At 46.4% G+C, this 17,251-nt stretch overlaps 1 protein-coding gene across 2 annotated transcripts in view; it reads left to right on the top strand.

Moving 5' to 3' along the window:
- LOC144695939 (AN1-type zinc finger protein 5-like) overlaps window positions 1-17,251 on the top strand; it is a 506,091-nt gene that overhangs the window by 437,524 nt on the left and 51,316 nt on the right. Inside the window, exon 1 of one of the 2 annotated variants that reach the window (XM_078567065.1) lies at window positions 15,593-15,719. The exons of the other annotated variant lie outside the window; for it this stretch is intronic. The gene's annotated coding sequence lies outside the window, so the exon portion shown is untranslated. Of the gene's footprint in view, window positions 1-15,592; window positions 15,720-17,251 lie in introns of those variants that run through there. 2 annotated transcript variants of the gene reach the window in all.

Raw genomic sequence — 17,251 nt, 5'->3', positions numbered from 1 at the left:
ATATTACTGATCCCTACACCGCGACAGTGCTTGTCATTGCTGCCAGAATGTTGTGGGCATGCCTCACAAAGTACCGTCATTCTCTCTGTGTGCTCTCAGCACCTTTAAGGTGGGGCTGGCCCCCATCTCTTCAGCATCGGTGACCACTGAAGTTGTGCTCCTGAAGGGGTCGCGTGCTGAAGGCAGACAAATGATCAGATGCTTTTAAAGTTTCATGGCTGCATCTTTATGACGCTGATCACAGAGTGCAAGCAAGCTGCCCTCGGCCTGTCAGGAGTCAGACATTCTCAGAGACTATGTGAAGATCTATGGAGTGTCCTCACTGCATGTTGTCATCATCCTCCTACAATCGAGCGTCTATTAGGGCCTCCACTGCATCTCCTTGACAGGAGTATTATCACAGAGGATATGTGCATTGCCATAAGCCAGACTGGAGTCAAACATTCATAGATGTAATGTGAGGATCTTTGGTGTCTCCTCACTGCATGTCATCATCATCCTCCACAAATCTAGCAGCTATGAGGGCCTCCCGAGTGCATCTGCCCCATCTGGCCAGTACAAGGGCCTCATCCCCATCATCGTCGCCTTCGAGGACCTCTTCATCCTCATCCCCGTCAGCATCCTCCTCATCGGAGGAGACATGCAGCTCCTCCATCTCCTCCTCAGCCAGCTCCTCTCCTCGTTGCAGCGCCAGGTTGTAAAGGGTGCAGCAGGCAACGACGATGTGTGACACCCTCTGTGGACTATATGGCAGGGCTCCACCACAACCTCATTTTCAGCATCCTGATGGTCTGCTCCACCAAGTTGCAAGTTGCAATGTGAGCCTCGTTATACCTTCACTCTGCTGCAGTCTAAGGCCGCCGCACAGGTGTCATCAGCCATGACCCCTGTCCCCGATGAGCTATCCCTGCAGCTTCTGCGGACCCTGGAAGGTATCAGGAATTTGTGGTCGACTGAGAATGTAGGAATCATGCACACTCCCTGGAAACTGCGCAGACCTGCAGGATGCGTTTGTGGTGGTTGCACAACAGCTGCACATTCAGCGAATGGAATCCCTTGCAGTTGACATAGTTGACCTTGTGTTGTGACGGAGATCTGAGTGCCATGTGAGTGCAGTCAATGGTACCCTGCACCTGTGGGAAACCTGAGATCTGGGCAAATCCAATGGCCCTTGCATCCTGGCTGTCCTGGGCCCGGGTGAAATGCACATGGTTATGTGGCGTCGAGAAGATGACTTCCGTGGCCTCATGGATGCATTTATGGGTGGAGGCTTGTGATATCCCACAGAGGTCACCTGTGGAGCCCTGAAAGGAGCCACTGGTGTAGAAATTTGGCGCCACTGTCGCTTTCACATCCCCAGGCAGTGGATGCCCTCCATGTCCCCGTGGTGCCAAATCCTGCAGTAGCTGACAGATGTGACCGATCAATTCCATAGACATGCGTAGACACTAGTTCTCAGTCATCTGCAGGACAGAAAAGCGATATCTGTAGACCCTGGGCTAGGCGCCAAGCAGCGACGGCTCACTGTGGGTCTTCAGCAACGTGTGCGGGAGCCCCAGTCGCCCTTCTTCCAGAGGGTGCTGCTCCTCCCTCCGCACAGCCAGGAGCCTCAGTTACTCTCTTCTCCATTGTCTTCACTCTCTGTAAGCCACAAGGCATACAGCAAAGTCACCAGGCTACATGGTCCCAATGTTCTCCTTCTGCAGGATGAAAGAGAGAGACACGTGGGTTAGCATGGGTGTACTAAGAACTGTCTTGGTTAAGCCTGAAGGCTCCTTAACGCATCCCAGAGAGTGCTGGCCACCATTTGTGTGGCAAGAGATTTGTGCACTGCATGGTTGCCCGAAACCTCACCCACCTCCGCCCCACTCCACCCTACCAATTGGCAGCAGCCAACACCTCCTAACATTTCACTTGCTTGAATAAAACTTTCACTATCCATCCACTCTTTAAAACTTGGAATAACATTTGATTTAATAAAATGGAGGACCTTGAATTCTGTGACCTTAAATTATCAAATTTACTGCTGATGTGCGGTTTATGACCAGTGAGCATAATGGTCTTACTTCCTTCTTGTCAGCCTCATGCTGACCTTGTTTTTCCATCTCACCAGCCCCCAAATCATGTTATTTCTTCTCTTCATTCCTCCTGTTCTCACTTTCACCATTTGCATTGCTCTTCTTCCTGTCTATGTCATCTAAGTTCTCATGGAACCATTCTTTCTTCAGCCCCCAACCCCACTTGTTAAAATCTGGAAGGCCACATTATCCTTTAACTTCCTCATCCCGAGGGAATAAATCCCAAATTTATCCAGTGTATTGTTGGCAGGTGATGTTCAGATAATTGCTCTGTGTCTCATTCACACATCCCATGAACAAAGTTATGATAATGGTGAATCATCACTGGATTTTTCCAAAGATGTATAACCTTCCTGGTGGGTTATGAGACAACACAATTTTTCTTGTATCCTGTTTAGGAGTGCAAAAGACATGTTAAGCAAGTCTTACCATAAATGGAAATAATGTTCACACCTTGGACAAACATAGGGTTTGAAATTCCAGACTGCCCATCTGCCATTGAAAGGGCAGTAAACTGGGACTCCCTCTGCCTGCTGGCAAGGGTGATGACTCTGTCCCAAATCCCAGGGACCTAACCTAGGTGTGACACATTAAGGAAAAAAGGAGGAAGACAAATGACCAAACTCCTTTACTCCCAATCCTACGAGCATTTCATTGCGCATGCTGTCAATCAACTTTGCCATGTCAAATGCCAGCTCAACATTCACACAAGGGAGCTCAGTTGGTGAGCCAGAGGAGAGTGCACAAGGTGACTTACAAAGCTCAAGTGCGCAGTAGAATCTGGGATTGATAATGAGGAAAATATTGCTAACTGGATGGTCAATGGACATTGTCCTTTGACTGAAGAATCTGGTGACCCAGGTCTCATAAATAAGAAAAAAGCAAAATCCACCCAGGATTACAGGTAACTATGGGACATATAACGCTCCTCGGACTGCTGTTCTCGCCACATCCTGAAATCCACACTCAGTGCCATACGTCGGTTTATGAACACACTCGACCTCTCCCTCTAGCAGCACCAACTCACCCTATCTCTAAGCTGTCCTTGCCCTCAGTTTCATTTTATTTCACGTCTCATCTGACGCCTTAACAAGAAACTTTGTCTCATTCTTTCAGGTGCTAAGGAATGCAAGCTCCAACAACTCATTGATACCAACGCCCATCCAGGACCCTCCACCCTTTCCTGTCCCTCTGACCCCATCACATCTTCTAATCCCAGCCCCGACCGTGTATTCACCATACCCCCTGACCTTCCCCTCTCTGATGCTGAACGTTCAGTACTCAGCAAAGGACTCAGTTTCATACCCTTACGCCCCCACCTCAATGAATTCCAGGCTTGGCACGATGCTGAACTCTTCTTCCGCCGTCTTCATCTCCGTGCTCACTTCTTTAAGCAGGAGTCTTCCCCTGTTCCATGGATCCTTTCACCCACCTCCAGTATTCTCCCTCCACCTGGACACCTCCCTCTGACCTCTTACCTGCTCTTGATCTTTTCATTGAGAACTGTCGGCGTGATATCGGCCATCTCAATTTCTCTGCTCCTCTCACCGACTCTAACCTGTCTCCTTCTGAACTTGCTGCACTCCGTTCTCTCAGGTCCAACCCTGACCCCGTTATCAAACCAGCTGACAAGGGTGGTGCTGTTGTTGTCTGGCGTACTGACTTCTACCTCGCAGAGGCTGAGCGCCAACTCGCAGACACTTCCTCCTACCTCCCCCTGGACCATGATCCCACCACCAGACATCAAGCCATTGTTTCCAGGACTGTCACTGACCACATCTCCTCTGGAGATCTTCGCTCCACAGCTTCCAACCTCATAGTCTCCCAACCTCGGACAGCCCGCTTCTACCTCCTCCCCAAAATCCACAAACAGGACTGTCCCGGTAGACCGATCGTGTCACCCTGTTCCTGCCCCACGGAACTAATTTCTTCTTATCTTGACTCCATTCTCTATCCCCTTGTCCAGTCTCTTCCCACCTACATCCGGGATTCCTCGGATGCCCAACATCATATCAACAATTTCCAGTTCCCTGGCCCCAACTGCCTCCTCTTCACCATGGTTGCCCAATTCCTCTACACCTCCATCCCCCACCAGGATAGTCTAAGGGCTCTCCGCTTCTTCCTTGAACAGAGGCCCGAACAATTCCCAACCACCACTACTCTCCTCCGTCTGGCTGAACTTGTTCTCTCACTGAACAATTTCTCATTAAACTCATCTCACTTCCTCCAAATAAAAGGTATGGCTATGAGTACCCCCATGGCCCCCAGTTATGCCTGTCTCTTTATGGGGTATGTGGAACATTCCTTGTTCCAGTCCTACTCAGGCCCCCTCCCACAACCCTTTCTCTGGTACATCGATGACTGTTTCGGTGCCGCCTCATGCTCTCGTCTGGACCTGGGAAAATGTATTCATTTTGCTTCCAATTTCCACCCCTCCATCACTTTCACATGGTCCATCACTGACACTTCCCTTCCCTTCCTTGACCTCTCTGTCTCAATTTCTGGTGATAGGCTGTCCACCAATATTCATTACAAGCCCACTGACTCCCACGGCTACCTCGACCACATCTCCTCACACCCTGCTTCCTGTAAGGACTCCATCCCATTCTCTCAGTTCCTTCACCTCCGTCACATCTGTTCTGATGATACCACTTTCCTAAACAGTGCTTCTGACATGCCTTCCTTCTTCTTTAACCGAGGTTTCCCACCCACGGTGATTGACAGGGCCCTCAACCGTGTCTGACCCATCTCCCATGCCTCTGCCCTCGCACCTTCCTCTCCCTCCCAGAACCATGATAGGGTCCCCCTTGTCCTCACTTTTCACCTCACCAGCCTCCGTATTCAAAGGATCATCCTCCGCCATTTCCGCCAACTCCAGCATGATGCTACCATCAAACACATCTTCCCTTCAGCCCCCTCACGTTCTCCCCCCCCCCCCACCCCCCCCCACCCCCCCCCCCACCCCCCACCGTCAGCAATCCATAGGGACTGTTCCCTCTGGGACACCCTGGTCCACACTCCTCCATCACCCCCTACACTTCAACCCCCTCCCATGGCACCTTCCCATGCAATCGCAGAAGGTGCAACACCTGCCCCTTTACTTCCCCCCTTCTCACCGTCCAAGGGCCCAAACACTTCTTTCAAATGATTCAGCATTTCACTTGCACTTCCTTCAATTTGGTCTACTGCATTCGCTGCTCCCAATGCGGTCTCCTCTACATTGGAGAGACCAAACGCAGACTTGGTGACCGCTTTGCGGAACACCTTCGATCTGTCCGCAAGCATGACCCAGACCTTCCTGTTGCTTGCCATTTCAACACCCCATCCTGCTCTCATGTCTACATGTCCGTCCTTGGCCTGCTGCAATGTCCCAGTGAAGCTCAATGCAAACTGGAGGAACAGCACCTCATCTTCCAACTAGGCACTTTACAGCCTTCCAGACTTAACATTGAGTTCAACAACTTCAGATCATGAACTCTCTCCTCCATCCTGACCCCTTCTTGATCCCCCTTTTTACAAATATTTATTTTTTAATTTTTATATATACATTGTTTTTCCCACCTTTTTCTATTATTTTTTTAAATTTATTTCCATTCATTGTTTTATTCCCACCTTTTAGCCTATTTTACTCCTTGCTCCCATACCTTCCCCATCTCCCACCACACTGCCACTAGGGCCTGTCACTGGCTCATCCTGCTTTCTACTCTTAATGTCACCATTAGCACTTCCTTTAGCCAGTATCACCACCATCAACATCCCTTCGACCTTTTGTTTATGACATCTTTTACAATTTCTCCTTTGCCTCCACCTATCACTGGCCTTCTATCCAGCTTCATCTGTTCCAACCCCTTATACAGTATATATTTCCCCACATTTGTACTTCTCTTTAGTTCTGAAGAAGAGTCATCTGGACTCGATATGTTACCTCTTTTTTTCCACAGATGCTGTCAGATCTACTGAGTTTTTCCAGCAATTTTTGTTTTTGTGTTATAAATAATAGTACTGGCAGGACATGAAACATATGTGTGGGCAATGGAGAGAACACTGAGAATTTGCAACAGACAGCGGTTCAACTGGAGGAGTACACTACCCATATACGCAGCACTATGGCAGATAGCTTTGTAACACTACACTTCGCCCTGGAGTATGTGTCAAAAACAGACTTTTCTGCTCTCCACAGGTACATCCTCAGAAATCTGTCACCATCCTTCACCATAAGACCATAAGACATAGGAACAGAAGTAGGCCATTTGGCCCATCGAGTCTGCTCCGCCACTCAGTGAGATCATGGCTGATCTGATAATCCTCAACTCCACTTTCCTGCCTTTTGCCCATAACCTTTTATTAAAAGTTAAATTAAAAAATCTGTCTATCTCAGCCTTCAATATACTTAACGACCCAGCCTCTGCAGGCCTCTGTCGTAAAGAATTCCACAGATTAACTACTCTCTGAGAGAAGAAATTCCTCCTCATCTCTGTCTTAAATGGGCGACCCCTTACTCTGAGATTATACCCTCTGGTCCTGGACTCTCCCACAAGGGAAAACACCTTTCAGCATCTACCTTGTCAAGCCTCCTAAGACCTGATGATATGCAAATTTGATTCTTACTAACTGGACCACCACAGACCCTTTCTCATTGAAGACTGGAGTCAAACAAGGCTGTGTTATCACACCATCCCTTTCTCCATTTTCCTTCCTGCAATTCTGCACCTCACATTCATCAAGTTCCACAATGGAGAGGAGGTAATTTACAGAATGGATGAAAAATTATTCAGCCTTTGTTGCCTCCACTCCAAAATCAAGATCAATCATTGAGCTTCAGTACGCCAACCACACTTGTGCTTGTGCTTAGTCAGAGATTGAACTCTGAGTCACCGTTTGCTCCTTCACCAAAGCCCATGAGAGGATTGGACTTACTTTAAACGCCCAGAAAACAAAATTTCTCTTCCCATTGCACAACATCATACACTGTCGATCAAGATCCAGAGTGAGATCATGGAAAACGTGGCCCACTTCCTATATTTTGGGAGATCCCTCTCAACAAAGGCTGACATAGATGACAAAATCCACAGCCATTTTCAATGTACCAGCTCAGCCTTCGGTCAACTGAGGAAAAACGTATTCAAGGACCTGCGCCTCAAAACTGGGACTAAGGTCATGGTTTACCAGGCATCCATGATCCCTGCACTCCTATATGCTTCGGAGACTTTGTTAATCTACAATTAGGCTTTGGAGAAATACCACCAGCAGTGTCTCAACAAAATTCTTCAAAATCATTGGCAGGATAGGTGGTTTAATGACAGCATCTTCTCCCAAGCCGACATTCCTAGCAATGAGGCATTAATCACCCAAACCAGCTTCACTGGTGAATCACATTGTTCGCATGCCCCAACATCAGGCTTCTGAAATAAATGCTCTACTCCAAACCTCACTGCAGAAAGAGAGTCCCAAAAGGGCAGAGGAAATACTTTAAGAGTGTTCTCAAAGCATCCCAAAAAGATCCAATATCCCCATCTATTCCTGGGCATCTCTCGCCCACAACCACCCAAAATGGACAAGGAGTATTTGGGAAGGCACCAAGACCGTCAGGATGGTTTGAAGGGAGCTTGCGGAGGCCAAGTCCAAAGGAGCACACAGCCCCCCTAACAATTACTCGATCGTTCAAACACCACCTACCTCATGAGATGAAGTCTATGGATCAGGCATGGCACTCATTAGTCACATTAAAATGCACAGAACAGGAATGCAAGGAAGACATCCTTGATCCTGAGGGGCCACCTAAGAAAAATAAATGTTTTGTTTATGTCCAGGGCCCACAATGTGATCTCTTTAAAAGGCAAAATTATGCAGCAGGTATCACATCTTTGTTATCCTTGGGACTCTGGTGGCACTATATTTCAAACAAGGCAGTATTGACAGAAAACGGGACATATGATATCACCACTTTCTTGCCACTGCATTAAACATTTCCATCCATCTCTGGGTAAGGACTTATGGCACTGGCCAGAATTGACAGTTCAGAAACGGGGGGAAAATCTGCCACATTGGTAGTGTTTTCTATCATGCTCCAGACTGTATGGGCTGAACTTTCCGTTCATCGGGCAGGCAGAGCTGACCCAATCACGGGCGGGCACGGAGCCGATCGCCGCTGGCGATCCGGGCCACGCCACCATTTTGCACAGGTGAGCCAATTAAGGCCCGCCCAGTGCATTTCACACTCCTGTGAAGAGCGGGATTTTTAAAATTACGGCGGGCGTGTACAGACCGCTGGTTCCAATGGGGAACCGGCAGTCTGTATAAAGAAAGACCAGGTAGCCTCCTTTAGGCTGATCACCATGGCCAGCGACCACCAGGGGGTCTGCACAGCAGGCTCCGGTGGAGAGAAAGCCAGAGAAGGAGGGCAGGCTGCAGGGTAGGCCAGCGGGGGGGGCCAATGTGCCCCTCGCTTCTCTGATGCCTGCCTTGCTGCCCTTCTCGAGGAGGTGGCAGCGCGGCGAGAGGTCCTGTTTCCCGGGGATGGGAGGAGGAGGAGGGCCCCCCACGTTACAAAGCGGGCCTGGCAGGAGGTGGCAGAGGTGGCCAGCTCCATGGATGCTATCTGTCGACCATGGACCCATTGCCGCAAGCGCTTCAATGATTTGTTGCGCTCTGGAAGGGTGAGTACCATGTTGGCCTTGGCCATTTAACCCAGTAGGTAGCCTTAGCCTTTGAGGCCCCAGGCCCCCCTCCACGTCTTAGTGTCGTTACTGCATTGGGCATTTGGCATATGCTGGGTGGGCAAACAGATAGAGACCATGCTTACATCAGCCTTAGTGGTTGATGAGAAGATGGGTTCTCCCCGCAGCATATGTCGGTGTTTGTCGCATTTGAGTAGTCTGGGGGCAACCTGCAGGAGAGGCAGCTAGACACATGCTCAGAACTCCAACACATGACTTATTGATGGTGATGAGATGGTGGAAGGGGAGCCTCAAGGTGTCGTGGCCAAGAGCCGTCTGCTGGCCTCGGCGCCACACCTTAGTTGCGCCTCCTTGCCATGGGCGCTAAGACCCATGTGTCATTGAAAGTGAAAGTGATGGACGCCCAGTGTGTCCAAAGTGGCCGTTGGGGGAAGGGGTTGGGAGTAGCCGCACTATCTTTTGGTGGCTGATCACCAGTAGTGTGGACAGGAGCCGCTGGAGGCCTCAGATGGGCCACTGTGGTTGGGGTGCGGCGTGCGCGTGCAGAGTACATGAGTGATCAGCCCCAATAAATGGTGTTCTCTGTTCTGCAGGTGAAAACTGCGCACAACACCCATAAGCGTGATAAGATGAGATGGAAGATGTAGCACCTAAGTGCCGCGTATGGATGCACCAGGCAATGCTGGTCCTGCAGGTCCATTTGTGTGGAGCTAGCTGAAGGTTTGTTGGATTAAAGTGTCCTGGGTGTCCATGCCTCCTTGGTGTAGTAGTGGGTCGGCGTGCTGCCCCTCATCATTGCCCTGTGCTTCCTCATCCTCTGAACCACTGCTGGATTCATCATGTGCAGCCGCATCCATTGCGTCAATGTCTTCATTGTCAACTGCGTCCCCCCTTTCCAGCGCAAGATTGTGCAGAGCGCATCATGCAACCATTATCACAGAGACGCGATCTGGGGGATACTGGAGTGCGCCCCTTGAGCAGTCCAGGCATTGGAAGCGCATCTTGAGAAGACCGATGGCTCTCTCCACCACAGCCCTTGTGGAGCCGTGGCTCTTATTGTAGCGCTCCTCAGCTTCTGTTCTTGGATAGCAGAGAGGCGTCATGAGTGGAAGCCCTTCCTGTTGACGAAGGCACCGGGCTCACCTGCTGGCGCCTTGATGGCCACATGTGTACAGTCTATTGCACCCTGGACACGGGGGGAAGCCAGCAATGGCCACGAAGCCTCTGGCTCGCTGTGCCTGACTTGCCTGGTCGCAGCGGAAGTGGATGAAGGTCAATGCACATCTGAACAGAGCATCTGTAACCTGCTTGACACAAGTGTGCACAGCTAATTGGGATATACCGCAAAGATCACCCACCGAGCCCTGGAAGGAGCCAGAGGCATAGATGTTGAGGGCAACTGTGACCTTCAGAGCCGCTGGCATGGGGTGTCCGCCCACACAGTTAGGAGATATCTCAGGGCCAATCATCTGACAGATGTAGTTGACTGTTTCCCTCGACAGTCGGAGCCTCCTTCGGCACTGCACCTCAGTCATATTGAGGTAGCTGCTTCGCAGCCTGTATACCCTGGCAGCAGGATAGTGGCATCTTCTGCGGCCCCTTCCACCTTGGACTACCTCTTGGCCCTGCGCCCCTTGTGCCTCCGCCTGGCCTCTCAAAGATGGCTCCTCTGGAGGCTGGTTGTCCAATCCTGGCCTCCCTTATTCTAGCCCTCCCTTCCTCCTCAGAGGAGTTGCCTCCAGTGGAGATGTCAGAACCCATACCCAGGCTAGTTGAAGGCCTCTGGAAAGCTGCAGGCCCGATAAAGATTCCTGACTGCAGAGTGCTGAGCTGAAGCTTCAAAGTACATTGAAAGCTGCTAGAAATCGATCTGAATTGCTACAGATCACACAGGCAAGTTTAAAACACTTGCTGCAATAAATACTTCACATAAAATATTGACAACCCCACTGAGCCCACATATCCCGCTCGTGGATGAGTTTTGTTAAAAAGTCACTTACCCGCCTGCCCGTTGCACCCATGTGCCGAGCCGAAGATTGCACGGGCGCCTCAAAATCGGCGTCGATTGCCGAGTTAAGGGCCTTAACAAGCCCTTTAATTAATGGCGGGCATGCGTCGCACTTCATCGCACGCCCACCCAGCTAAATATCACAATGGCACGCGGTGACGTTGGGACGCTCGCCCGATATCAGCGCGTGCCATTTTAAGCGGTGATATGCGGGGCCCGCCACCCACACGTCACCCAGAAAATTCTACCCAATATGTTCTTATATCTGTTTGGTCACAAACATTGCAGTGCTGCATAACAAAGATTGTTTTTTTGTGTGTGTGATTCAAACCACAATGCCAGCAGTGTCCTGAAGCTATCTCCCTGGTTAGTTACATACATTACTATTGAGTCAGTCTATTACGTTTTACTATGTTTTGAGTATCAGATTACTCAGTCAACATGACATATTCGGTATTTAGGGGTATGACTCTCTCTTTTTCTATTTACCATGCACTATTCTCAATCTACAATATAGTTACTCTGCTCCCTTGCTGTTTGTATTTTTAGGTGCATTATGTGTGTTTTTTAACCTCACTTACATCTATGTCAAAACCAGATGAAAAGTATCAGCCTCGCACTGCAAAGTCTTTGGAGCAAGTAAATGCAGTAAATGACAGCAATGGAGCAGAACAACAACAACTTAAACTCATATAGCAGTGTTAATGCAATAAGACTTCCCAAGGCATTTCACAGGAGCATTATACAACAAAATATGACACCGAGAAACTCATATAGCAGTGTTAATGCAATAAGACTTCCCAAGGCGTTTCACAGAAGCATTATACAACAAAATATGACACTGAGCCACATGAGGAGATAGTAGGTCAGATGATTAAAAGCTTGGTCAAAGAGGTAGGTTTTAAGGAGTGTCTTAAAGGAGGAAAGTGATAGAGAGGCAGTGATGTAGGGAGGGTATTTCAGAGTAAAGGGCCTAGGTAACTGAAGGTGTGGCCATCAATGGTAGAGTAATTAAAAGTGGGAATATAAAGCAAGAATTAGACAAGCACAGATTGTGGGATTGAAGGAGATTACAGAGGTATGGAGGAACAAGGCCATGGAGGGATTTGAAGACAAGGATGAGAATTTTAAAATCAGGAAGGGGTGGGGAAGGCTGTGGAACACAGTTCGGAAGGCCATTTTTGTTAAATACCTGGCAACACAGACCTTAAACTGAGAGTTGAGGAGGGTCATGGAGAGTTGGAGATGGTAAAAGAGCACTGAAAGTTTGTACCTTGGCAATCTTTCAGCGTTAATGACCAGACATTGACTTTAGTACTTTGAATCAGCATGAGAAAGAAGTCAGGTTTTTATCAATTAATCCGATCTTATTCCGATGTCAATGTGGCTAAGTAGGTTAACAGTCATGCTACCATTAACTTCATTTTAAAGACCTTCCTTGGTGGCTCAGTTGTTAAGGTATGGTGTAACAGGTTCAGTTCTCAGTCTGCTGGGGTGGGAATTGGGATTTTACAAGGGAGAAAAAAAAATCATCCTGAGTTTCCGTTCCTGATTTCTTGTCCTTTGACTCCCTACTGGCCCTGACCCAAATCTATGAATGGTATTTGACACAGTTGTAATGTTTCCAGTAGCTGCTAATAGCCTGCCAGGCTCAAACATGAGATAACAAAATCAATGCTTTGAGTCCATATGACTCTTCTTCAGAAGTCATACAGACTCAAAACGTTAACTCTGTTTCTCTCTCCACAGATGCTGCCAGACCTGCTGAGTTTTTCCAGCATTTTCTGTTTTTATTTTAGATTTCCAGCATCTGCAGTATTTTGCTTTTATCAGTAAATTTTATAATGAGATATACATAATGTATTCTGGATAATACTAAAGCTGCAATTACATACAGAACACTTACAGAATCCCTACTGGATATATTCTATGTACAGTATTAATGCAAAGCTTATGAGTTAGGTTAGTGTCAGTAAGAAAGAAAGAATTTTCATTAATACAGCACCTTTCACATCCTCAGAATGCCCCAGAGCACTTTACGACCAATGAATTACTTTTTAAGTGAAGTCACTATTATTAAGCGGGAAAATGCAGCAGTAATTTACATACTAAGATCCCACAAACAGCCTGTGATTGAATGAGCAGATAATCTGTGCTCTTACTGGCTGATAGTGAAATGTTATTCTGGACACCAGCAAGAACTTTGTTCTTTTTCAAATAATGTCATTGACTCTTCTACATCCACCTGAGAGGGCAGATGGGGCATAAGACAGCACCTCCAACAGTACAGCACTCCTTTATTACTACACTTTATAGCTATGTGTTCAGATTTCTGAAGTGGGGCATAAAGACATGAGTTCCTGACTCAAGAATTCAGAGTGCTCCCACTGAGCCAAAGCTATACTATGTCTGCATAGCCTTTATACTCAAAGGTTGCTTTCAGTGGTAAGGGCATTGTTGGAAGTAATGCTGTAACAATTCTTTTACTATTAAGATACCAGCAACCTGGAATGAGGTTTAGCCTGATTCATTCAAAACAAACTGCCAGCAATTGTTAATATAAACAATAAACACCAGCAATATTGATAACCAGGCGTCATTTTGGATGAGGGGATCTTTCAGCCTTATGCCAGGAACAGAACTTCTGGGAAAATGCAGCAACCAATTTGTACAACGTGTCATATAAACAACTATCTTCTGCTGGTATTAGATAACCTGTTAACTAGAATGTATGCACAAAGTTCACACAACTGTTTAAATCAATGTGGGAGGAGCTGCGTTCATATCAAATTTACATGTTTACAAACTCCAGCCCTTGGTATTAATGGACACTATCAGCACATTACAAAACCACTTCCAACATACCGGGCAGGATTTCCATTCGCGGTTGGGAAGCCAATATCAGGAGCAGTTCTGGGTTTCAACTTTGCAGTGTCCACCTCAATTTTCAATGTGTCAGCTAATTAATGGCCAGGGAGCATGCTCGCCATCCAATTAAGGACAGCAAGAGGGCTCCCAAGGCTGGAAGGCCAACAAAGAGCCTCCAGCACAGACACATCAGCAGTCCCACTGCCAAGGTGTGAGCTGCCGATTCATGATACAGAGAGAGGGCCACCTCGATCTTGTGAAGAAAAAGTCAGCTTTTTTAAAAATTAAAACAGCTACAGCTGCTTGGCCATAATCAGGGAGGTCAACCCCTCCATGGGACAGCCAGCAGCTGCAGTTGTGGCCAGATGATCATGACAGGTGTGGGTGAGGGTGGGTCTCTCACAGAAATAATTGCAGACCACACCCCACCTTCCCTGCTGTGAGGCCACCTTGATGCACTGGCCATGATTTGTCTCGATGTGCAAAGCCCGCATGATGACCGCATGAAATCTAGTCAACGTGGGAAAGTGGCCTAAATGGGCCCTTTAACTGCCACCAATTGGCCAGCTATTGCTTATGGGTGGATAGCCACCATTCTGACCTCAACCAGGTTTCTTTAAAAATAGCTCAGGGTCAAGGTCATGATGCCAAACTGGCATGATAGCCAGCGGTGTGAGATTGTGAGCCCAGCCACCTCTGACCCAACCCTACAGATGACTGAAAATCCCAACCACATGGTATTCGGCAAACTTTGATTCTGATGAGTGCAAAAATATTGATTTTTTTTCTATTTCCAAGCATAGATATCCCTTATCTTTGATAATAATCAGAAATTTCATCATCATAACTGTAAACAATTGTTTCTATTTGCAGTACCCTTTGATTAAAAAGCTCAAGTGACTAGCATGCTCAAGCCTTACTCCAAGATTTGAACACGCAATCTCTTGGCTGACACTAATGCAGCCCTGGGGGAGTACTTTATTGTTGGAGGTCTTAACCGTCATATAGATTATACTGTGGCCCTATTTGCCTGTACCACTGGTTCAGGTGGACATTAATAAATCCATTCTTATATTGACAGGAGGAGGGGTCAGTGGGGAGGGGGAGGTGGGGGGGCATTCTCCAATTTCCTAACTAACATTCCTCTCTTGAACAACACTACCATAAATAGATCAAGCAGTTGTTCATCTCATTGCTCTTTATGAGATCTTTCTGTTCCCAAAACAGTTACCATGTTTATCCACATAACAACAGTCCCTGAACTTCAAAGCAATTAACTGTATATGAGATGCTTTTGGGACATTTGATAGGATTTGACACTAAATATTTTCTAAGTGATTTGAGAAACTTATCTCCCTAATCATACACTTGAGTCCTCTATTCATAAATCTTTTGCTCTATTGCCAGTGAATCAGTGTGGTGGGATGTTAGGAAGATAGAGTTATATCCTCCAATTTTCTTTCTTATTGTGGGTAAAACCTCACACTTGCATTGCACCTTCCCAAATAAGTCATCTAAGGTGACAACTTGTCATTAGGAAAATCTTAGGTACAGGTCCACCAAGTTCTTTTTATCTATAATCACTTTTTTTTCATCATGGTTTTACTGTGGCTTCGACTCCAGGACAACATGAACCAACCAACGGCACACAATGTCCTGTGAGCGAGCCTCTCGTGCTCAGTTGATACATCAGAAAGTCCCTTTTGTGTGACATCATTTTGGGCTGTTTGCAGTGCAGAGAGTAATGTAGTTAAGGGGGTTGGGTCTCAGTTAATTTCTACCCATTGATTTTATCCATATTTAGCAGAGCAAAACAAAGAGCCGTTATTTGTTTTATAAAAAGGCAGAGAAAAATTTAAGCAGCTGTCAGATTTCACAAGAAAAATATTTGTTTATCTCCATATAGCATCATGAAAATCAACTCTATTTGCATTTATTTATTAAAATATCTTTGTTTTCCTTCATTTATTCTGATGTAAAGTCAGAAGAAGAGTACTTTTGTGAAAAAGGCAAAAGCCTGCTGCTGGGTCCCAACAATTCCAGGACGTGGAAAGAGACAGTGACACCAGATGGCTAAAAAGTAACAGGGTAAGCATCATAATCTATCTTTTTCTTGTACAATTAGATTTAGTGATGAGTAATTTTCCTGAAATAAACACAATTTAATGTTAAGGGAGCACTTAGTTAAGTGACCATTACCTGATTGAATTTGACATTAGGTTTGGGAGGGTAAAGGGTGGGTCACAATCTATAGTTTTAGATTTAGCTGAGGCAGACCGTTAAAAGAATGAGGCAGAGATTGACCACAGTGGCCCAGGCAGAACCCTTAAATGATAGACTATAAATGAACAGTAGGAGGTGTTCAGCAAAGTATTTGGTAGATTAACAGACACATACATACCCCTAAATGGCAAGAGTTCTACTTGTGTAATTAAACAACATTGGTCAGAAAGAGAAGTGACAGAGCAATAAGACTAAAATAAACAGCCTATATGAATGCAAAGAACAGTCGAGACTGTGAGAGATGAAAAGAATTGCAAAGGGATACACAGTCATAAGAACTGCAAAAAGGAAATGTGAGAAAAAATTTGAGGGACATTAAGTTACTTACAAATATATTAAGAGAAAGAGAGTGACTAAGAGCAATTGTAATTGAAAATCAGGAAATGATAGACTTACTAAATAAATACTGTATCCGTTTTCACAGTAGAGGATGAAGATAACGCACCAGCGATACAAAACTAAAAATAAATCAAGGAGAGGAACTTATTCAATTTAATGTAAGTTAAAGACAGGTAATAGAGAAAATAGTGTGACCTAAAGAGAGACAAATCTCCAGAACCTAATGGTTTCTATTCCAGGAGTAAAATAAGTTAAAAGAAGTAGGTGAGGAAACTGTAGAAGCTTTTGTCATGATCCTCCAAAACTCTCGATTCAGAAATTGTCCCTTTGAATCAGAAAAAAATCCAATGTCATTCTACTATCAGTAAGTAAGAAAGGTACGAAATAGAAACTCAGAAATTATAGTTCTATTAGTCTAATGTCTGTTGTTCAGAAGTTACTTGAATCTGGTTTTAAGGGCAGAGTGACTGAGCATTTTGACAATTATGAACTGATCAGAGAGACTCCACATGGATTTGTAAAGGGTTGAATTTTTTTGAGGTGGTAATTAATGTATTAGATCAGGTGGTGTCTGTGATATTGTTATTTATATGGACTTCCGGAAGGTGTTCCATAGTGTTCCACAGAAGAGAATGTTAGCAAAGATGAAGCACTTGGAATTGGAGACAGACTTTTGACATGTATTTTTTTTATTTCTTCCTGGGATGTGAGCACTGATGGCAAGGCCAGCATTTGTTGCCCCTTATTGCCCTTAACGTCTTCTTTCTTGAACTGCTGCAGTCCATTTGGTGTAGGTACACCCACAGGGCTGTTAGGGTGTTCTAATTTTTGACCCAGCAACTAGTTCCAAGTCAGGATGATGTGTGACTTGGAAGAGAACTTGCAGGTGTGGATTTCACATGTGTCTGCTGCCCTTATCCTTCCGGGTGGGAGAGGTCGTGGCTGAGTAAGGAGCCTTGGCAAGTTGCTGCAGTGCATCTTGTAGATAATACCCACTG

Source organism: Cetorhinus maximus, chromosome 2, assembly GCF_964194155.1.
Source record: "Cetorhinus maximus chromosome 2, sCetMax3.hap1.1, whole genome shotgun sequence".
Classification (NCBI taxonomy): domain Eukaryota; kingdom Metazoa; phylum Chordata; class Chondrichthyes; order Lamniformes; family Cetorhinidae; genus Cetorhinus; species Cetorhinus maximus.
The sequence above is the reverse complement of the archived record's forward strand: the minus strand, read 5'-3'. Positions and strand labels throughout refer to the sequence as shown.